Source organism: Trachemys scripta, chromosome 1 (assembly GCF_013100865.1).
Source record: "Trachemys scripta elegans isolate TJP31775 chromosome 1, CAS_Tse_1.0, whole genome shotgun sequence".
NCBI classification, from domain to species: domain Eukaryota; kingdom Metazoa; phylum Chordata; order Testudines; family Emydidae; genus Trachemys; species Trachemys scripta.
The window spans coordinates 229,703,704-229,726,949 of record NC_048298.1 but is presented as its reverse complement, the minus strand read 5'-3'; the positions used below and the strand labels follow the sequence as shown (position 1 = coordinate 229,726,949).

The following is a 23,246-nucleotide window of genomic DNA, read 5'->3' as shown; positions in this document are numbered from 1 at the left end:
AGCTGTTAACACCTCTTGTGAAAGAAGCAGCATAGAGCTTGTGTGTGTGTGTGTGTGTGTGTGTGTGTGTATATATATATATATATATATATATATATATATATATATATATATACACATACACACATAGTGTGAGAAACACTGAAACTTAAACTCCTCCTGCAGCTCTGCATCTGCTATGAGTCGCTGATATGACTCACGCTGTCAGTGTTCACATTAGCTAGAATTCAGATGGAGCAGCTCTGGCAGTAGAAGAAGCAGACTGATATTGATTACCTGCTGCAGGAGACAATTGTGCCAAGATATTTCTGCAGGCATGGCTGAAACTCGGGAGGCTCTGCTGAGCAAGATCAGTTTATGTTCGTAATTTTTTTTTTAAAAGGTAAGAATGTTTGTTGTTCCTTAGAGGGAGAGAGATGGGAAAAGGGAGATGAATAGCTTGGGAAGGTTGAATTTCCTATGCGTTGCTTTTCCTCCGAGGATGCTGATCCTTGCAGCCTTCTTATTGCTGAGCATAATCTTTGCTGCTTGAAATGTCATACAGAGAATCATATGGCTAATGGGTGGTACATGCGCTACAAAACAAACTAATGATATACTCTAGTGCATCCTATGTTATGTAATGCATGGCAGCCATGTTAAGGATAGAGGACCTCTTTCAATGGAGCAGAGCTGTTAGGTATTAGGGCAATGAGAGTTATTACACAGTACTCTGTTTATTATTTGGAAAGCACTCCTGTTCAAGTTCATGCATTAAAACCAAATTTGCCAACTTCTGAATTTGTGCAGTTCCAGAATCAAAAACAGCCTTGCCAGGATCACTGTAATAATGATTTAAATTTGAAATCACATCATTAGTTTACCCTGCATGTTAAGGTTGGGCATGTATGATGCTGGGTGTGACCTGTACCTTACTGCCTCAATGTAAATGTTGCTTAGGTTGCTTGAAGTACTTAAAACAGTATCTCCCGCTGCTGCTTTTTTCCCTTTGTTGTGCCCCCAAATAACACACGTTTAGAATATATACTGCTCTAATTGTTATCTGCAAAGAACAGTACATGTGCTAGTCAATTCCTCAGGCGCAGAAGCTTGACTTTCTTTAGCTTACATTTGAAAAGTGATGAAAGTCGTGTTTTTGTAAGTTGGCATTCACTATAAAAAGTACAGTTTTTGTATCATACCAAAATAGCTAATAATCCTCAGGTGGAATCCTACTAAGTTTTGAGTCTTTGCTGTACTCCTCATAACTGATTACTGTATTTCATCAGTTTTGGTCTAGAATAGTGTCCTTCCTTTCACAAGTCCTCCTATTAATCTTTCCTTTTCAGCTGCAGTCATGTGTTCAACGTCATTTTATGCTTTTGGCATATATCTTTGTATATTTTGGATTTAGAAGGCAGTTGTCTGTTAGGTTGCACCTTACAATTAAGTTGGTAATTGTTCTTAATAACCTATTGCAGCCTGGTCATCTGTTGTGTTACACTGTTAATCTCAGAAAGAAGGTGGCTTAGAAAGCTGGCCGCTGGCTGACTCACTTTTGACTACAAGAGAGCTTCATTAATCTCCATACTTTATAATTTGTACCAGAGGGACACATGTTCCTCATTTCTCAAAGATTTACTAGCAGAGAGGGCTCTGTAATGAGGTCTCACACCACTAAGATGCACTTCTTTTTACGAAAGATACCAGGCCTTATTTGCTTGTGAACTATGAAGCATTAAAACCAATGTAAATTACAGTTTTCAGAATTGTGCTACCTTGTCCCTGGGTTTTTTTCTGAGTGATTAATTACTTGCGAATTTACAAAACGTACTGATTCACAATGGTTTTCTGTCATTGCTGTGAATTAGAGAGGTTCTAATTTGTTTCCTATCGCTTTATGAGAGGTGAGCCTAACGTCTTTACCTCAGTCATTGTGCTTGTAGTAGTCTTAGACCGCAGGTGCCATTGGAGTTAAAAAGTTGTAGCATGAGAATGGTCTTTAGAAAGTTCAGCTCTTGGCTCTCCTTCTCCCAGAGCAGATTTTCAGTCAATGAGTAATTTCATTGTTTAGGTATGTAAAACCTATGTCTACATCTCTCTCTCTCTATGTAATATTATGGAGGCAAACTATGGTTGCTTCCTAGATTCTCCTGTGATGGAACCTTAACAGTGTCTACTACACAAAGGGAAGGGTATCTGAACTGACTGAAATAAGGAAAACATTCCTCAAACCTCTCTGCATTTTTGGAGGGTGTATGTGTGCGCGCATGTGTGTATGTGCACTTAGTTTTGACTATGTGTCTGATGAGTGTGTAGAATGTGTATTCTGTCTCGTACCAATCTGTAAACTGAGTAAGAGAAAAAAAAATAGTATCCTTTTAAGGACTTCAGTGGGAGTTGTACAGTCTTTGCAATACTGCAATTGAGAGAGACAGTTAAATTATTAGTGGTTAACATTTTCAAAACAAATTAAATTAACATATTTAGTAAAAATGACAATAGCTGCCCTGAATGCAGCCTCTCTTCACTCTGCTTTTGTTCACAACCCACTCTTGCTTTCTGTGACCTCAGAAAAGCAACCACTGCAGTGCAACAGAGTGCTATGTTAACTCCAGAGCTGCTGGTTATCTTGTGTCTCTCTCAACTCAGGGTTTGGATTAATACGCCGACATGGAAAAGGACATCAATTTTAAAAGAGCAAAACTTAAAAAAAAAAAAATCCCCCCCACTTTGTAGTTTACCTGGGCAATTTGGGCTGGATTCACAAAAGGATTTAGGCACCTAACTGCCACTTTATGTGCCTAAATCCCAGAATCAGACACCACTGGGATTCGCAGCCCCCATGCTCATCTGCTGCTGAAGCATATAGGCACCTAAACTCATTTGGTGCCTACAATTTTGCAGTAAAAGTTCCCTAGATGTCTGTTACTGCCTCTGCGCATGCACCCTGCAAGCCTCACACCAGGGGTTCAAATGTCTAAGCTCCACAGCGATTCACAAACCTCGTAACTCACCTGTGGGGCCCAATCCGGTAACTCAGCTGCTGCATTGGGTGAGCTTACACAAACTGGTTGGGTTTGTGTGTGAGAGGAAGAGGAGGAGGACGACCACCTCCCTTATAACTTTTAGCCAAGTAGTTGGGATACTTACCTGGGATGTCAGGAGACCCCCACTTCAAGTCCCCACTCTGCCTGAAGGGGATAAAGGATTTGAGTAGGAATCTGCCACCCCTTATGTGAGTGTCTTAACCACTAAATTATGGGATATTCTCAGGTGGGGCTCCCTCAGTATCTCCTGTTGAAGCTATTGCACTATAGATAAGTCATTTAAAAAGTAATTGGAGCAGGGGGGCTAGTGAGTGTTCTCATCACCGAGAAAATGCTACAGGGTCATTTTCATGCTCCCTTGCTCTCCAATGACTCTCTCATTACTTATTCTCGCTCCCAACATGTGGGGTGATGGAGGGGGGTGAGAAATAGTTTGCACAGAAAACATGGGTGATATCCTTGAGAGTAAACTGAAAAACTAGGAGGGGAGCAAGGAGAAAATAGAAGCATCTTGCACCAAACTTAAATTCCTGAATTCTTTGACACCTGACATTGTGAGAAGCACCTGCCGTGTATCCCCTACAGTAGCTCCCTCAGGTACTTTGGAACATCTGTAATCATACCCAGGCTTTCTAAAGAGATTGGTTAAGATCCTTGAGGAACGTTAGTCCTGTTACTGAAATGAAATTACTATCTTTTTTTTTTTTCCAAAATGCGGGGGCGGGTAATGATTGACTTATTTTAGAAACAAATTTTCTGTGATACTTTACTTTTTTAAATGAATGTCTCTGCGGTCCACTAAATAATCATATCTGTCTTAAATAGTCCTGTGGCTCAAAACCGCCATGCTATTTTTGTTTTTAACTCAAAATTGTTGTGGGGGGACGAAAAGAGGGAATTGGTTTAGTAGATTTAGACACACGGTTGTTTTTGGGGGGTGTGTGTGTGTGTGTTAGAGCTAAACAACTGGAAATTGGGTGTTTGTCATGGAAATGAAATTCATGAACTTGAGCAGCCCAACCTGGTGTTTGTAATTCTGAACCATTTCATTTGTTAAAAATCTAATTTTCTTTCTAATTGACTAATTAGTCATGGTGTCAAGCTATAGAAAGCTAAATTAACTGCTTTACGGTCACTTATTTCATGGGGAGGCAGAAGTATTTGCTTTGTTTCTATAGTTTTTCCTGGTCTCCAGATAAAGTCACCTGTTTGGATTAGAACTGTTCCCTGGGCTTTAAAAGAAGGGGGGAAAGGCCAGTAAAGCTTGGTCTCTCTTTGCTCCCCAGCGTATTTGGGAAGGACCCAAGTCATCACTGCCCTAAGGCTCCTTTGTGCTGACATAGCGGAAAGGGGTCATAAAACAGGTGTAAACACCCCATCCCCACCCCCCCAGTGAAGATTAGCAGCATAGCGGACCTCTCTGCCAGGTACTGAACTAGTTCTGCCCTCAGTGTGCTCCCTCTCCAGGAGCCCCCTGTGTAGGAAGTGTTACGGGGGCATGCTAAGGATGGGAGAAAGCAGTGCCTATTCCCTGACTGAACAAGATCCACAGTGCCATGGGAGCAGGGGTACAAGCTTGGTCAACCCTCAAGGACTGAGCCGCTGCTGATCTAGCCTTTTATAGCCACCTCATAGCCAGCACAGGGATGAATCTGGCTCAGTGTGCTCTGTTTAAATGAGGTTGGGGCTTCAGGTCATGCCATGCTATTTCTGTGCTGAATACCCCCTACAGTCAAGTAGAATGCAGAAGTCTGGGATTAGTTCAGTTTTCATTTTGGTTTTGCATTTCATCTTTTAATGCAGCAGAGCACCTCTTGCATATGCTGTTCAGGCTTCAAAGGATGGCAGTGAAGTGGTAAAGTACCGAGTCACACGTGGTTAGGGAGTGACCTTGTGTGTGTACTTTAAAAAATGGCACTTAATCCTTAAATCAGATTATTTTCTGGGTAGTATTTAGCAATGCCACAGGGTTGATTGTAGAAATGTTACAGGTAAAAGTGAACTAAGGAACATATAAACATATAAACTTCCATGAATTAGTTGGGAAATGACTCAGATTATAAAATACCCCTGGCTATAGGAATTACTTTTCAACACCCGGGCTTTTAGGTGGCATTAAATAGTCTGCAACAGGGGTAGGCAACCTATGGCACACGTGCCGAAGGCGGCACACAAGCTGATTTTCAGTGGCACTCACACTGCCCGGGTCCTGGACACCAGTCCGGGGGGGCTCTGCATTTTAATTTAATTTTAAATGAAGCTTCTTAAACATTTTAAAAACCTAATTTACTTTACCTACAACAATAGTTTAGTTATATATTATAGACTTATAGAAAGAGACCTTCTAAAAACATCAATATGTATTACTGGCACGCGAAACCTTAAATCAGAGTGAATAAATGAAGACTCGGCACACCACTTCTGAAAGGTTGCCGACCCCTGGTCTGCAACAAGAATAAATTCCTATGTGATAGATGACAAATGTATTTTAATCCTGAGCTTCCTAAACTATAACATGCTCCAAAATATTTCTTCTGTAATGTTTCAGGCTCTTAGGTATCTGACTTTAATCCCAAAAGTCATATTATTCACTAGTAGCAATGTTATTCCCTGGAAAAGACATAGAATAATAATAGCAAGATAGTTTTGTACTGACTTTTCTATTTCCTAAAGGTTTGGTCAGAAGAATTATATTGAGCTGTGTATGTTCAATGAGAAGGAGTCTTCTTAAATGATTCAAAGCCTGGAAGTGAGCGTGTGTGTGTGTGTGCGCGCACGCGCGTGTGTACTGGTGGTGATAATGAGGAATTTCTGTTTTATTAATTATCAAGGCTGTATCCCCACTTTGAACTTTAGGGTACAAATGTAGGGGTCTGCATGAAAACTTCTAAGCTTAACTACCAGCTTAGCTCTGGTCCGCTGCCACCATTCCCAATGAATTCCCTCCCTGGGAAGCCTGAGAAACCTTTCACCAATTTCCTGGTGAATACGGATCCAAACCCCTGGGATCTTAAAACAAGGAGAAATTAACCATTCCCCCTCCTTCCTCCCACCAACTCCTGGTGAATACAGATCCAACCCCCTTGGATCTAAAACAAGGAAAAATCAATCAAGTTCTTAAAAAGAAGGCTTTTAATTAAAGAATGGCAAAGCTTGTTTATAAAATATTAGAATTTGTAATACAGCATGAGTAGGGTGACCAGATAGCAATTGTGAAAAAACGGGACGGGGGTGGGGATAATAGGCGCCTATATAAGAAAAAGTCCCACAAAACAGGACTGTCCCTTTAAAAACAGGACATCTGGTCACCCTAAGCATGAGTAACATCTGTTGCCTAAAGGGTATTTCCTCTGCTTCCCTGAGAATCATAGAATCATAGAATATCAGAGTTGGAAGGGACCTCAAGAGGTCATCTAGTCCAACCCCCTGCTCAAAGCAGGACCAATTCCCAGCTAAATCATCCCAGCCAGGGCTTTGTCAAGCCGGGCCTTAAAAACCTCCAAGGAAGGAGACTCCACCACCTCCCTAGGTAACGCATTCCAGTGTTTCACCACCCTCCTAGTGAAATAGTTTTTCCTGATATCCAACCTGGACCTCCCCCACTGCAACTTGAGACCATTGCTCCTTGTTCTGTCATCTGCCACCACTGAGAACAGCCGAGCTCCATCCTCTTTGGAACCCCCCTTCAGGTAGTTGAAGGCTGCTATCAAATCCCCCCTCATTCTTCTCTTCTGGAGACTAAACAATCCCAGTTTCCTCAGCCTCTCCTCATAAGTCACGTGCTCCAGACCCTAATCATTTTTGTTGCCCTCCGCTGGACTCTTTCCAATTTTTCCACATCCTTCTTGTAGTGTGGGGCCCAAAACTGGACACAGTATTCCAGATGAGGCCTCACCAATGTTGAATAAAGGGGAACGATCACGTTCCTCGATCTGCTGGCAATGCCCCTACTTATACAGCCCAAAATGCCGTTAGCCTTCTTGGCAACAAGAGCACACTGTTGACTCATATCCAGCTTCTCGTCCACTGTGACCCCTAGGTCCTTTTCTGCAGAACTGCTACCTAGCCATTCGGTCCCTAGTCTGTAGCAGGGCATGGGATTCTTCCGTCCTAAGTGCAGGACTCTGCACTTGTCCTTGTTGAACCTCATCAGGTTTTTTTCGGCCCAATCCTCTAATTTGTCTAGGTCCCTCTGTATCCGATCCCTACCCTCTAGTGTATCTACCACGCCTCCTAGTTTAGTGTCATCTGCAAACTTGCTGAGAGTGCAGTCCACACCTTCAGATCATTAATAAAGATATTAAACAAAACCGGCCCCAGGACCGACCCTTGGGGCACTCCACTTGAAACCGGCTGCCAACTAGACATGGAGCCATTGATCACTACCTGTTGAGCCCGACGATCTAGCCAGCTTTCTATCCACCTTACAGTCCATTCATCCAGCCCATACTTCTTTAACTTGGCGGCAAGAATACTGTGGGAGACCGTATCAAAAGCTTTGCTAAAGTCAAGGAATAACACATCCACTGCTTTCCCCTCATCCACAGAGCCAGTTATCTCATCATAGAAGGCAATTAGGTTAGTCAGGCACGACTTCCCCTTCGTGAATCCATGCTGACTGTTCCTGATCACTTTCCTCTCCTCTAAATGTTTCATAATTGATTCCTTGAGGACCTGCTCCATGATTTTTCCAGGGACTGAGGTGAGGCTGACTGGCCTGTAGTTCCCCGGATCCTCCTTCTTCCCTTTTTTAAAGATGGGCACTACATTAGCCTTTTTCCAGTTATCTGGGACCTCCCCCGATCACCATGAGTTTTCAAAAATAATGGCTAATGGCTCTGCAATCTCACCCGCCAACTCCTTTAGCACCCCCGGATGAAGCGCATCCGGCCCCATGGACTTGTGCACGTCCAGTTTTTCTAAATAGTCCCGAACCACTTCTTTCTCCACAGAGGGTTGGTCACCTTCTCCCCATGCTGTACTGCCCAGTGCAGCAATCTGGGAGCTGACCTTGTGCGTGAAGACAGAGGCAAAAAAATCATTGAGTACATTAGCTTTTTCCACATCCTCGGTCACTAGGTTGCCTCCCTCATTCAGTAAGGGGCCCACACTTTCCTTGATTTTCTTCTTGTTGCTAACATACCTGAAGAAACCCTTCTTGTTACTCTTAACGTCTCTTGCTAACTGCAACTCCAAGTGTGATTTGGCCTTCCTGATTTCACTCCTGCACGCCTGAGCAATATTTTTATACTCCTCCCTGGTCATTTGTCCAATCTTCCACTTCTTGTAAGCTTCTTTTTTGCGTTTAAGATCAGCAAGGATTTCACTGTTTAGCCAAGCTGGTCGCCTGCCATATTTACTATTCTTTCTACACATCGGGATGGTTTGTTCCTGCAACCTCAATAAGGATTCTTTAAAATACTCTCCTGGACCCCTTTGCCCTTCATGTTATTCTCCCAGGGGATCCTGCCCATCTGTTCCCTGAGGGAGTCAAAGTCTGCTTTTCTGAAGTCCAGGGTCCGTATTCTGCTGCTCTCCTTTCTTCCTTGTGTCAGGATCCTGAACTCGACCATCTCATGGTCACTGCCTCCCAGGTTCCCATCCACTTTTGCTTCCCCTACTACTAGTGAGGACGTATCATTGTGGAGAAATAAATTAAGTAATGTTTCAGCACTAACTAGGATACAGCAATGATTTGCCTTAAAATTTTTCATGTGAGTAGAGCATTCTTGAAAAACTTGGTGGGAGATCAACAGATTTATAATAACTTCAGTTTATAGAGCTCATCTTTTCCCAAAGAATCCCAAAGTGCTTTACAGACTTGATTGATTGTGCAAACTATTTATATACAATATATCTATATGGTTTTCCCCAACACTAAAGGAAACTGTGAAATGCAGTGGCTGCTTAAAAGCACATGTAATGCTACAATTTGAGTGAAGAATTCTGTACCCAATTGAAGCTTCAGGGAAGTGAGAACTTTAATAGGGGGTGCATAAAATTAGAGTCCATGGGCAGTGGGTACTGTAGTGACTCTGATAGAAGTAAGCCACCTATTAAATCACCAACGTCATTTCTTGAAGCACTTAGGGGTCTTACTTGGAGTCTTCCCATCCAAGTATTGCGCCAGCTAAATCTTATTTGTATTGTGAGCACTGATAGTGCCTCTACTTGAGGTACCATGGCTATATCTATCATAGTGCACCATTTTCTCAAATGAGAAATGGTGTGAATTATTTTTTCCTGTTTTTTTCAATGTTTTGTTTAACCCTATTACTGTTTAATACATTTACACCATTTACCTTGTCTGTCTTTTACCTGTATTTGTCACTGCTGCTGTGCAGTGAGTAGGTGTTTTCAGAGAACTATCCATGGAGACTCCAGATCTCTTTCTTGGGTGGTAATAGCTCATTTAGAACTCATAATTGGAAAAAATAATCCCAACTATACCAATACCATGTGCATTACTTTGCATTTATCAGAGTTAAATTTCATCTACCATTTTGTTGCCCAGTCACCCTGTTTTGTGAGCTCCATCTGGAACTCCTCACAGCCTGCTTTGGACTTAACTATCTTGAATAATTTTGTATTGTCTGCAAACTTTGCCACTCACTATTCATCCCTTTTCCCACATCATTAATGAATATCACAGGTCCCAGTACAGATCCTTGAAGGACCCCGCTGTTCACCTCTCTCCATTGTGAAAACTGACTGTTTATTCCTACCCTTGGTTTCCTATCCTTTAACCCAGTGTTTCCCAAACTTGGGGCGCCGCTTGTGTAGGAAAAGTCCCTGGCGCACTGGGCTGGTTTGTTTACCTGCCGCATCCGCAGGTCTGGCCAATCGCGACTCCCACTGGCCGCAGTTCGTTGTTCCAGGCCAATGGGAGCTGCTGGAAGCGGCGCAGGCCGAGGGACGTACTGGCCGCCACTTCCAGTAGCTCCCATTGGCCTGGAGCAGCGAACCGCGGCTAGTGGGAGCTGCGATCGGTTGGACCTGCGGACGCAGCAGGTAGACAAACCGGCCCAGCCTGTCAGGGGCTTTCCCTACACAAATGGCATCCCAAGTTTGGGAAACAGTGCTTTAACCAGGTACTGATCCATGAGAGGACCTTCCCTCTTATCCCATGGCTACTTGATGTACATTACTTCCCTTGTATCCCATGGTAACTTAGTCTACATTAGACCCCATTACTTTTAATGCCTTTGAAATAATTAAAACTTTCAATGAAAGATGGTTTATAGCTAGATGTTTTTGTGTGTTCGCTGTGTTTTATGCTCAAATTTTAAGATCAGTTGTGTCCATTGGAGAAAAAACAGATTTATTCTGCAGTTGCTTCTCATGCTTCTCCGTATAGTGAGACTGAACAGGATGGTAGTTGGTTACGTTTACTTTCACTCTCTGTATGCTCTTTGTCAAAAGACTATAGACAAAGCCGCTGGAGCTCAGGTTCTCTTTGTTGCAGAAGTACGATGCTTTGTGATAGGGTGACCAGATGTCCCGATTTTATAGGGACAGTCCCAATTTTTGGGTCTTTTTCTTATATGGGCTCCTATTACCCCCCACCACCTGTCCCAATTTTTCACATTTGCTCTCTGGTCACCCTACTTTGTGACAAATTTTGGTAAACAATGCAGCAGAAAGGGGGAGTTTTAACTGAAAAATAAATACATCAAATACAAATATTCAGAAGACAGAAACCTCTTTTTCCCCTCACAGGCTTCCTGGGGAGGTAATGTACACTTTGGCTTGATCTGCATTAGTGCTTGTTAACCAGGATCTCTAAAACTGACAAAATAAGGGGAGATAGAGAGAAGTATATGGATGAGATGTCATAGAACATTGCAGCCAAGTTTTGACAGATTTCTGTCACCAGGACTGAATTTCCCATTTGACACATTATTACAGAAAGTGAGAGCCCTGTTTATAAAACACATCTATTTTTGTGTGTGTTGGTGTCCTCTAATTCAGAATGTATTTCACCCTCCCACCTGTGAGTCAGGCAGATGTGACCCAACTCATGCAGAATTTTCTCACTCTTCATGTTCTCCTCAGTCACTCCCTCCCTTCTCCAGTCTATCTCATGATGTCACTCTGTATTACTGAGTCACTGGGCTGGACCATAGTATACATCTGTGATGACAAAACAGAGCCTTCCTTTAACATTTAAAAGAGAACACAAGGGCAGGATCTGCTCATACAGAGCAGCATGCAAGATTGGGGCCTTATTTTGTAATCTTATTTCCAACGATTCTTAATGTACAGGCCATCGCTGTACACTTGGCATATAACTGAGTTGTGGAGGTGTGCAAGTGTAACCTTTGGGTGGGCTAGAGTTCACTTCATTTCCTATCTCCTGTGCCTTAAAAAAAAAAAAAAAAAAAAAAAAAAAAAAAAATCCAAAAAAAAGTAGCTGGAGACCCAGAGTTCAGTGTCTAAGGATTTTCAGCAAGGATTGCACAGGGTCAATTTCCCCACATTCAAGTCCCAAAAGGAACTAAAGAAATGAATTTAATTAAATAGCTTTATAAAATCTTATGATAAAGAAACAAATAATAATCTACTTTTTACAGCATGACATGGCTATTTTATAATCCACAGACATTACCTTCACAGTTGTACATAAATAAAAAAAACACATTAAAATCTGAACAGTTCAGTCCCCACAGAAACAGTGAGAAGAAATGGAAAGTTCCCAGAAGCTTAAGTTTTGTTCACCAAGGTCTCAGTTAGTCTTTGATCACCAAATCTATACAGTCTGCTGAGTCTAAAACAACATCTTCCCTCCACTTGCTTGTAGGGATCTTCAGTTGGAATCCAGGCAGACTCTTCCTCTGCTGAAATCACACTAACCAGTCAGCGAACTGATTAACCAACCACTCAGTTATGTGTATAGATTTAAAAAAAAACCTGTTATAAGAAAATACAAAACTGAGAATAGCAAAATAAAAACGACTCTTTCCTCATTACTACTTTTAAAGAAAAGTTGGTGACTCAGACTAGTTGAGACAATTTAACTAGAACAGTTTGGCTAAAATCAAAACAACATTCAAAGCATACAATTAAAATAGAAATTATTTTTCTCTCCCAATTGCCCCTTGCTATAATTAGCATTGCCCATGCTTTCCTGTTAGAGGGTTAACAACATCACTAATCTGCTGCAAAGTGCTTCAGAGTTGGGGACAACAACCTGCTTCCTGCTCTTGGGCTCAGCTTCTCCCAACTCACACCTGGCCTTCTGGGAAGCAGCTGCCCTGACTGATTGCCCTCATGGAGTCTGACCCCAGCAACAAGGAACCTATTGGAGCAGACCCAAAACTACCACACCCAATTCCAGAAGCTTCTGGATGTGGAGTGCTTAATCTGCCTAGCAACAGTGACCCAGACACAACTCACTCCTACCTCTCCCCAAAGGGTCTCTTAAAGAGATATCTCCCTATTAGGCACATGGGTTACACAAGTATTTACTGGGAGGAGCTACCATGGTCATGTGTTTTCTCTCATCTCAAAATACACAAAAGGGGAGCTGAAACGGATTTTAGTGCAGCTAAAGTACAAGTGTTGTATTTAACGCAAGTGAGAATGAAATCATTCTGTGGGAGTTAGACCAAGAAAATGTTTTCTCTGCTTTTTTCTAAATGCATGTTTTGATGTAATTGCGATATTGTCTAGAATAAATTAGTATTTTCAAGAACAGTCACTACAGGAGCCATGTGAATACTGATTGTTAATATTTGTAGGGATGTACCTGGGCAAGTTACAGATCATAGAAATGTAGGACTGGAAGAGACCTTGATAGGTCATCTTCTAGTCCATGCACTGGGGCAGAACTTAATAGCTAGACCATCCCTAAAAGGTTTTTGTTTATCCTGCTGTTAAAAACCTCTAATGATGGAGATTCCACAACCTCCCTAGGTAATTTGTTCCAGTGCTTAACTACCCTTAGGGTTTGGAAGTTTTTCCTAATGTCTAACTTAAAACTTCCTTGCTGCAATTTAAGCCCATTGCTTCTTATTTTGTCCTCCGTGGTTAAGGAGAACAATTCATCATTCTCCTCTTTGTAACAAGATGATTATTCAGTAAAATTAAAAATTCCCAGAAAAAAAATGAATTAATCCCCCTGTAACTTTTACTGCCTGTTTTTAAAAATGGGCTAAGATTCTGAAACAATAAAGAGAATGGGGAGAGGCAGAACACAATAGCAATATACAATATATCCTACCGCCCTTCAACTGCAGATCACAGCCAGAGTTAATTCAGCTTGACCTAGGAAAGAAAAGCATTGTCCAAATTTGTAGGCTGACTAAAGAAAATACAAGTGCTTAACATGTATTAGCAGGAAACTCCCTTTGAGCTAGATTGTAACTTTACAATCTGCCTTGAGTAAGGGGCAGTGTGTAGCTGTACTGCCCCAGGAGCCATCCAGGGAATGATACTGATTCATACAGTCACAATTCTTCCCTGGCATCCCCATTACTCGGGGAGAGGAGAGAGCAACTTTCACCCCTTTTCATGGAGCACATCAGCTGTTCTGGCTGATGATAAAGAGAATGGGGTAGAGCCAGGGTTCTTCCCCCTCCATTCCCTCCTTGCTCGCAGGCCGGAATGTCAGGTGGGTAGTGCCTGTTCTCCCGCCCTATCACTGGAGTAAGAATATGAACATACGCAAGCCACTAAGTGGAGTCTTACTGCCCAGCTCACTAAGGGCTGGAATAAATTAGCCCATTGTAAGGGAACAAAACCACCCACAGTATCACGGGTTGTTTCAGACACACTTCAGCGATATTTACACAATTCATTATAAGGGGAAATGCTTACTTGCCTGCTCCTTCCAGGAGAGACTGGCTTTTGTTGTCCCTGGTCTGTGGGACATGGAGGGAGTGAGCAGCCGTGGGGCAGAAGTGGGGAATTTTCAGTACAAACACTCATTCTCACAATAGTAAATGTACCCCTTTGTGCCTGTCTTTCTGGAGTCTCCGTCGCAGTGGGTGGTGTCACATGCCGTATGTGCTGCAATAAGGGTAATGGCATAAGCAAGACTTGATGGCAGTTGGAGCTCAGAATGGTGCTTTTGTCCATTTGTACAGTAGCCTCAATGTTTATGTTAACAGCTGAGAAGTTTATTTCTCTCCCAGACCTGCAGCGAGGGACTTGGAGAGTCAGCAGTCCTGTCAGCAGGGGAGCTGAGAAACCTGCATCACATTTCCTGCAGTGAGGGATCTAAAAGGGTTTCAGAATTTGGCAGCAAGCACTGGACTTATAACTGTATTTTAAGTAGATTGCAAGCCAATTTCCATAAACTTTTAATTTAAGCAGTAAGACACATCAGGGCATGAAGAACTTTTTGTGTGTCACCATCTTTTTCTTTGTGTGGAAGGCCAAAGGCAGAACGTCTGCAAAAAAGTTCTAGGTCTGGTGTAATATGAGAGAGTATTTTCACACACTGCCATGTCATATTGCTATTGCAAAGCAATTTAACTATAAATACAATATGGCGATTGAGCAGGAGAGATTTCACAGGGCGGGGCTCAGTGGCCAACTAGCTTCTTTCTGTTTTAAATGACATTGGACCACCCTGGCTTAATAATTGGAAATATCCAAATGAATGGAAAAATAAGCAGTGAAGGTCATCTTCTAAATTAGTTATAGCTGGAATTAAAGCCCAGGGGAAATAGACCTAAATTTTGTTTTTTAAATTGGATCCATGCTGTAATTGTGTCACAAGATGGGAACGCCCAAGCAGGTGTTCAGAAAATGCAATTTTAATAATAATAATTAATAATAAAATCTTACCTTTTGAATACAATTCAAAGTTGTAGGGATGCTAGGGTTAACTAAAACTAACTACCACATTTTAACCATAACTTGCCCTTTCTACACTAAGTGAAAAATCCTGTTTAAAATAGTTAGCTAACACATTTCTAAACATGACCATTTTTTCTAGTCTAGACATAACCTGAGTGAAATTTAAGGTTCACGTAGTGTCCTCCTTTTGTTGGAGCAATGTACAAACATTAACTCATCCTCACAAACCTCTTTTAAGGTAGGTAGGTAGCGTTATCCCCATTTTGCTGATGGTAAGCTGAGCCAGAGAGATGAATTGATTGACCAAGGCCACAGAGGTAGCTATTGGCATAGTTGGGGTTAAAATTCAGGAGTTCCTAGCTCCTAGCCTTGTGCTCAGTCTATTGGACCTCACTGCCAGTCTTACAATACCATACTGTCATTGGCTGGATAATAGTCTGCATTAGCTGCAAATGTAATTTGGCTCAACTTGCCTTTGTTTGCCAATAAAGCAGGTGGAGTTATATGTTAAATGTACCATACTCCTTTATTTAAAACCCTATCCATTGTTGGAAGAGGCTGGTTGGAGAATAAGTAGGATGCTACCAAATTCATGGTCCGTTTTGGTCAATTTCATGGTCAGAGGATTTTAAAAATGGTAAATGTCATGATTTCAGCTATTTAAATCTGAAATTTCATGGTGTTGTAATTGTAGGGGTCCTGACCCAAAAAGTAGTAGTGTGTGTGTGGGGGGGGTGTCACAAGGTTGTTGTAGGGCAGAGGTGGGCAAACTACGGCCCGCGGGCCACATCCAGCCCGCAGGACCGTCCTGCCTGGCCCCCGAGCTCCTGGCCTGGGAGGCTAGTCCCCAGTCCCTCCCCCGCAGCCTCAGCTTGCTCGCTCTGCCGCCGGCGCAATGCTCTGGGCGGTGGGGCTGTGAGCTTTTGGGGCAGCGCAGCTGCACAGCCTGGCCTGACCCAGTGCTCTGTGCTACGTGGTGGCGGCGGCGTGGCCTGGCTCCAGCTGGGCGGCGTGGCTGTAGCACTGCCAGCCACCACTGCTCCAGGCAGCACGGTAAGGGGGCAGGGAGCGGGGGGGGTTGGCTAGAGGGCAGGGGAGTTCGGGGGTGTAGATAGGGGTCGGGTGGGAGAACAGAGGGTTGAATGGGGGCTGGGGTTCCGGGGGGGCAGTCACGAAGGCGGGGAGGGGTTGGATGGGGCGGCAGGGGGCAGTCAGGGGACAGGGAGTAGGGGTGGTTGGATGGGGCAGGGGTCCTGGGGAAGAGGGCGGCGTCAGGAATGAGAGAAGGGGTTGAATGGGGCGGCGGCGGTCCGGGGGCAGTCAGGGGACAGGGAGTGGGTGTGTGTGGATGGGGCCGGGCTACGACCCCCTCCCCTAAGCGGCCCTGTCCCCTAACCGGCCCTCCATCCAATTTACGAAACCCAATGCGGCCCTCAGGCCAAAAAGTTTGCCTGCCCCTGTTGTAGGGGGTATTGCGGTACTACTGCTCTCACTTCTTTGCTACTGGTAGTGGTGGTGCTGCCTTCAGAGTTCTGCAGCTGGAGAGCAGTGGCTGCTGGCCGGGAGTCCAGCTCTGAAGGCAGAGCTGCTGCCAGCAGCAGCACAGAAGTAAGGGTAGCATGGTATGGTATGCCGCCCAGCTCTGACGTCAGCACAGAAGTAAGGGAGGCAATACTGTGACCTCCTAAAATAACCTTGTGACCCCCCTGCAACTCCCTTTTGGGTCAGGACCCCCAATTTGAGAAACGCTGGTCTCCCCCCATGAAATCTTTATAGGGTAAAAGCACCCAAAAGACCAGATTTCATGGGGGGAGAGGGGGAGAAGAAGACAAGACCAGATTTCATTGTCTATGATGCATTTTTCATGGCCGTGAATTTGGTAGGCCCTAAGAATAAGAATTAGATACCACACTTTCTGCCATTTAAAAATTTAATTAGATGTTTAGATTCAATGCACTCCTTCATCTCCCTCACACTCTGTTTCTAATTGAACCCAGTAGTGACTTGTCTATTTTAAACATTGGCAACATATAAAATGTCCTGCAGCTAAACTGTGGCAGTGTCTATTAAAGGGTTAACGTGGTATCTCAATTATAGGAGCACCTATTACTGTGACTGTAGCTAATTGTGACTTCCAGTCTCTTACTGAAAAATTGCTTACTGTCTCAGTTTTACCATACAATTATAAAATAAATCAATTGGAATATAAATATTGTACTTACATTTCAGTGTATAGTATATAGAGCAGTATAAACAAGTCATGGTATGAAATTTTAGTTTGTACTGACTTTGCTAGTGCTTTTTATGTAGCCTGTTGTAAAAGGAGGCAATATCTAGATGAGTTGATGTACCCCCTGGAAGGCCTCTGAGTGCCCTCAGGGGTACATGTATCCCTGGTTGAGAACCGCTGCTCTAAAAGGCACTCCAATACCATGATGATGACTGCAGTGTAAATACCTATGTAATATACTGTATTTATAAACAATAACATAAAGTGGTTAATACTTTTTAGTTGGAGTATCACGTAAAACCAGTGACGATAATTGTTTTTAAGTATGAGTCTTCCCCAAACTTTACAAGTTTTAAGAGTTTGATGTTTAAGAGGCTGCTGGTCATTTCATTTTTAATTGATGCCTTTAGTTGTTTAAAAAGTTTTTTTTTTCCCAAAATGGCTAAGAATCTTGCTTGAGAAATGCCCGTTGAGTATGTGCACCTGTTACCTTCATACCATTATGTGCAGCATAGTATAAAAATGTGTTTATAGTGCAGCAATATGGCTCCAATGTTTCAGCTGAAATATTTTACCTGGTATTGTCCTGAAATGCATAAAATTGAAGTATTTTTTCTACTTTCAAATAAAATGTTTAATTCATAAAATAATTTTCTGGCTCCTTAACAGGCAGTTAAGCCATTTGGCATTTATTATTCTGGGTATGCAGAAGCAGGCAAAGATGTCAAACTATGATAACAAAGGTACTTTTTTTGCACACACCCCCCCCCCATATGTTTCTACAGTCATTATGATGTGGCATTAGTGCAGTAATGCATTACTTAGTTTTTATTCTGCGCAGTCCTTGCCAATGTATGACACACACATCACTAATTCCAACGGGACTTTATAACAGGGAATTATGTTGCACAATCGCTTACTTAGGAATATAGTCTCCATTTAAAGGGAAGTGACTGTACTTCAGCAAAGTGTGATGAATCCCCTGTTTACCAGCCTAGTTAGTTCCCCTGAAGCTGCTGCCACTGGGTCTGGCTTCAGCTCCACTGTGCTGTCCCAGCATACACTATGCTGTGATGTCCTTGCTTCTGGGGAATCAACACTGATGCAGGCAGCCAGCCCACATGGGCTCAGGTAAATTCTTGTTTCTTTCTGACAGAGCAGAGTTTCTACAGTTTCTCATGCCGTGTATGAAAGGCAGACAATATTTATTCAGTGGTGAGCTGACTGACCCTATGCGTGCTCAGGGCAGTTCCCTTGTTGCTATAGCATCATAGTATGGTGCATGCTGGGCATTCACAGTGGAGATGGAGCCAAAGGCAGAGTCTTCATGGGGGGGAGAACTTTTCTGCTGCATTAGTGTTAAGGGCCTGCCTTTCCTGATATGTGATTTGCAGGTCTATACGGAAGTGTGGCATTAAAGTTAAATGGGTTTCCTGGAGAGATGAATTATGGGATTTCATTAAGGATTTGTCAGAATTTCTTGATTATGCTTCTTGAATATTGATTTATAAAGACTAGGCTTTAAAATTCCTGCAGTCTAGGTGATCCAGTGGTAGTTAGTTTCAGTATGAGCAGACGCAGGACATATTTTTTAAAAGTGCTCTTCTTTTGGAGTCTGAATAGGCCCAGGGATGGGCAGTGAGAAACTGAACTTTTTTTACCTCCAGGCTTGAATCCAGCCTGAGTCTGTAATAAGTGAAAGTGGTTCCCCCCAGACAGTTTGGTGGTCTGTGCAAAATGAGTGAATGGGCCCAGTTCAGTTGCTAGTTATCTACTATGGAGCCCCTTTCAGTGTGGGGAGCGCCCTTCTGGGGAGGGACCTTGGACCCTGCTAAGTCACTGGAGCTGCGGAAGTTGTGCTGACAGAGAACAGGCAGGGCATCTGGGGATAGGAACCTGCAGCAGAGATGCTGGGCTGGCTCATTGTCTGGATGGCCCTAGCCTGTTGCAGACGCTAAGCTAGGGTTGCCAGCTGTCCTTTTCAACTTTTCAACCACAAAGTCCGGTTGAAAAGGGAACCTGGCAGTGTCCGGTCACCTGCAGTAACTGGCCTCTGCCGCCGGTGTGTGTGTGGAGCAGCAGCTTGGAGGAACAGTGGAGCACTCAGGATCAGCTCCAGTGGGGAGAGGTACCCGCCGTTCCCCGTTCTGCCCTGAGCGAGGCTCGCCGTCCCCCACCCTGCTCCACTCCCCCACCCCCGGAGCCCAGCTCTCCCTCCCTCGTCTTGCCCCAGTGACTTACCCCCAGAGCCCACCTCTCTCTCCAACATCCTGCCCCAGTCACCCCTCCACTCCTAGAGCCCTGCTCAGCTGGCAGGGGAGGGTGGTGGAGCAGACAGTGATGCTGGGGGGAGAAAAGAGGAGTGGGCAGGCATCAAGGGAAAGAGGTGGAGCGGGGGAGGTTCCAGCGCTCAGTGTCTGGGTTTCACAAATGAGGAAGTTGGCCACCTTACACCAAGCACCTGTGGTCTTATGTGCAGACCTAGCCTCAGTGGAATGATGTGGGTGCATCCATGCAAGAGCGTCGTCTTATCTGAGATTTAGGGTCCGTCTACGCTGCAAGGAATCCTGTGGCGGCAACTGTGGGTCACCTGACTCAGGCTCACGGGGCTCACACTATGAGGCTAAAAATAGCTGTGTAGATGTTCCAGCTCAGGCGGGAGCCCAGGTTCTGAATCCCAGTGTGGGTGGAAGGTCTCAGAGCCCAGGCTCCAGCCTGAGTGGGATTGTCTAAACAGCTATTTTTAACCCTGTAGCATAAGCCCCAGTCAGTTGACCCAGTCTCTGAGACTTGCTGCTTTGGTTTCTTTTTATTTGTTTGGTTTTGTGGGGTGGATGAACTCTCAGTATGCCTGCAGAATTTAATAGTGATTAAAGAGCATTTTTAGTATATATTAGTAACTGAAAGCCTGGGCTGTCGCACAGGTGTAATTCATAAAGTTGTGTGTAAAAGCTGAAAATGGCTGAGAACTTAAATATTGGTTGGTAACAGATTGCAAAACCCAGTGATGATTGGACCTGGTGATATTCTTCAAAAGGAGCTCTCAACCATGCTTGCAGTTGTTTCCATTGCTTCACACTGATGCAACAGACTATCTGTGATGTTTGGGGTTACTGGTTGTGTTGTGTGGGTGGTTGTGCTGATATGTGACTAGTTGGGATTGTGCTGGGATATTGATGTTTTTGTACGGGCGGAAGTAGGGCACACAGACGTGGTGGTTGGGCCAAATAATCCACCATCTGTGCAGTCTCCTTTATGCAACCAGTGAAATTGTTACATACAAATTAACTGTAGAGTACAGTGGTGATTGGTTAAGTTACCTCTGATATCACAATGGTTTAGGACTCTTGGCATGGCATAGATACATGCCTTATTGTAGCTGTACAACAATGAGTGTAATTAGTAAAGCCAAAATGGCTGAGAACTTAACTGGATGGTGACATACTGTGAAACCCGGTGATGATTCAGCCTGGTGATATTCTGATGAAAAAGAGCCCTCAGACATGCTTGTGGCTGTTTTCATCACTTCATACATACTCTACAGATCTAATAGGCTCCAGGGTGACACACCAAGTGACATTCCTGGAATATAGTTGTACAGATGTGTATTCTGTTTTCACTAATATTTTTATAGTATCAGGAAGACATTAATCACAGTCTCTAAGCATAAGACTTTACAATAATAATACATGGCTTCTGAAATTTCTCTTGCACCTTTAACATGCTTTCTTTTCTCAAAAGTGGTCCCCAGTCTAGATTCCTTCTCCATCTATTGAGACGTTAGGTTACAAAAGGGAAAAAAAGTCATCTTTGGTTCAGTGTTTTTTTAATGGAATGATATTTTTGTAGACTTGACCATATGTTCATTTCATACCAAGGTTATTTTCCGTATTCTTATTCTATTATTATGGTTCCACACAGAGATTCTTTTTCTTCTTGTCTTTCAGGTTTTATTTAAAAAAGACACATTGAGTCTGGATGCCTGTGCTGGATGTTAGCAGCTGAAGATGGAGTAAGGTAACATAACATCATTTTAGTGGTTGGTTACTACTATAGTAAATGATGCTTTAGGAGTGCTGAATAATAGCAAGTTTTAAAGGTAAATTGAAGGGAAACAGCTACACATATTGTATATGGGAACTTCAACATCTCAAGCAATGAGTTTTTAACAACATCCCACAAATTCTGGATTTCAGTTTCAATGGCATTCTCATACTGTGAGCATCTATGCTGTTTTAATGCTGTGGATAATTCTTTATCTTTACCAGAGGTTTTGTTATGTTTGAAAATCTGCAGGGTTAAAATTAAAAAAAAAAAAAAAAAAAAAAGTCATCTTTGGAAGACCAAGCTTTGCAATCTAGTTCTCTCGAAAGGGCCTCCAGTCTGCTAAGTTCTCTCCTTTCCTTCCCTTCATTGCTCTTTGCTCCATCATCCACCCTGTAAGACACATTCTGCTTCAGTGCTTGTTATGTCTTTGCCTACTTCCCAAGCTGCCACAACCCGATCACCCTGGTAAGCACAGGAATAGCTTTAGTGCACGGGTGCTCATAGTACGTTCCTTGGACCACCAGTGTGTTTGCAGAGCTCTTTGAGGTTGTCTACAAGATGAAACATTCTCACAAGCAAGTTATGAGAGAGAGAGAGAGGGGGAAGGCAGATTCATTATTATTATTAGAGTAGCACCTAGAGACCCCCACCTTTCCCAAGATAGGGGCTTCACTGTGCTAAGCACAGTACAAACACATCATATGAGACAGTCCTTGCCCCACAGAGCTTACAGTGTAAATCAAACAGCAGGCCAGTGGTAGAGATGGGAACAGAACACAGGTCTCCTGACTCCTGATCTAGTGCTTTATCCACTAGAGGACAGCAGAACACCCTGTTACGGAGTTCTGCACAGAATGAATAGGTTGGAGAACTGCTGTGCTACAGTGTGCTGTGATCAGTAATGGCTTCCCTGTGGTTTCCCTCTCCAACTTCTGCTGTGTGATGGTGTTGGCTCTTCTGTAAGTGGGGAAGCAAGCTTATTTAGAAGATCAAACTGCACCATCTGCCTTTTCAGCAGTCAGTGAATCCATTCCCTCATGCTATAACTGGTCTGCCATTATTAGAAAGATGTCCTGATGCAGACTGCTGGGGCAGTGATCTGAAAGCCTGGATAGGCGACCTATTACTGGTATACGTAAATCTGGAATTCAAATTGCTAGGGAATATTTTGAGCCAGGGAACTTAACAAATGCAAATACAATGCACAATTGGATGCTTCATTGGCTTATATGTAATTTCCCCCCCTATAGTATATCCAGAACAGCAAAAAGTAATCTGGGAATTGTGCATGGATATGAAGGTCTTTCCGGGTCCTAAAAGGGGGCCTTTATGGTGTATTTGCCAGTAGCAGAAAGCATTGCCAGATCCCTTAGCTTAGTACTACAGCTGTATGTGGATTAAAATGAATTGCAATAAAACAAGTGACTCATTTCATCTTTACTTTGCCTTTTAATCATTGAATGATACCCTCTGCATTAAAAGCATTGCCTGGAGCCATCCTGCACTGCCATCCAGTTCAGCAGTGTTTCTTACTGATGAAATTAGAACAGAGCATCACAGCCCTCTTGGGACCCCTATACATCCAATCACAGACATCTATAAGAAATGGGGTAGAACAGCAAAGTCAATAGCATTTGGGACAGCTCTGTGGGGAGAGCATGTTGTCCTAATGAAGTGTCTCTCTCAGCTAAGGCCCTGATCCTGCAATGAGGTCCACACAGGCAGGTCCATACACCCATTTGAAGTTCATTACAGGAGCCAAAGAGAAGACGCCTTTTAAAAATAAGTTTGAAAAGGTTTTGAAATGCAATACTAGAATGACACTTTTTGGTTTTTGCAGCAAAGAGTCCTATGGCACCTTATAGACTAACAAACATATTGGAGCATGAGCTCCAATGACACTTTGGTTTTTGCTTTTTCTTTTAATCTTTATTTAGCAGCTTTCTGCATTAAAAAAATCTGAGCTCAGATTTAATATTAGATATAATATTACACACATTTAACACTTTCAGTAATGTCTCCATGACACATGCCAGCTAAGTAGAATTTATGCCAATACTGTCCTCATTAAGGAGCAGTTCCTGCCTGTTGCTAAATCAGTTACCTGGGAGATGTCTCAGAAGAGCACCTGCCCT

At 43.2% G+C, this 23,246-nt stretch overlaps 1 protein-coding gene across 12 annotated transcripts in view; it reads left to right on the top strand.

Annotated features, from left to right (window-relative positions):
- The first annotated feature begins 239 nt into the window (after window positions 1–239).
- Window positions 240–23,246, top strand: part of INPP4A (inositol polyphosphate-4-phosphatase type I A) — a 141,362-nt gene continuing 118,355 nt past the window's right edge. For 5 of the 12 annotated variants that reach the window (XM_034757940.1, XM_034757945.1, XM_034757936.1 and 2 more), the window contains exons 1-2: window positions 240–382; window positions 21,012–21,081. The gene's annotated coding sequence lies outside the window, so the exon portion shown is untranslated. The remainder of the gene's footprint in view (window positions 383–21,011; window positions 21,082–23,246) is intronic. The other 7 variants (XM_034757942.1, XM_034757944.1, XM_034757941.1 and 4 more) reach the window with 3 other exon arrangements.